Source organism: Gossypium raimondii, chromosome 8, assembly GCF_025698545.1.
Source record: "Gossypium raimondii isolate GPD5lz chromosome 8, ASM2569854v1, whole genome shotgun sequence".
Lineage (NCBI taxonomy): Eukaryota > Viridiplantae > Streptophyta > Magnoliopsida > Malvales > Malvaceae > Gossypium > Gossypium raimondii.
This window is the reverse complement of record NC_068572.1, coordinates 15,124,254-15,124,570: the sequence shown is the minus strand read 5'-3', so window position 1 is coordinate 15,124,570 and position 317 is coordinate 15,124,254. Positions and strand designations below refer to the sequence as shown.

The following is a 317-nucleotide window of genomic DNA, read 5'->3' as shown; positions in this document are numbered from 1 at the left end:
ATTCCATAATGAGGGCACTTCCGTAATAATTCTTTGTACATTTCTCATTCCTCATACAATAACTCATCATCCATTTATTGGAAAGCAGTGATCTCATTCCTCAACTTAGCACTCTTGCTAGGCGGGAAATACTTCATGAGGAATATTTCTACTAACTCTTGCCATGTGGAAATTAAATTTGGTGGCAATGAGTTCAACCAAGCTCGAGCTCTGTCCCTTAGTGAATAGGGGAATAGCTTTAATCGTAGCGCATCTTTGGGTACTTCAACTAACTTGAAAGAATCGCTCTCTTCTACAAACAATCTTTAGTGAAGATG

At 38.5% G+C, this 317-nt stretch overlaps 1 non-coding gene across 1 annotated transcript; it reads left to right on the top strand.

Annotated features, from left to right (window-relative positions):
- LOC128032298 (small nucleolar RNA R71) lies at positions 1–107 on the top strand. Its single transcript, XR_008188425.1, has one exon. It is a non-coding gene; the product is annotated as a small nucleolar RNA R71 (small nucleolar RNA).
- Positions 108–317: the final 210 nt, after the last annotated feature.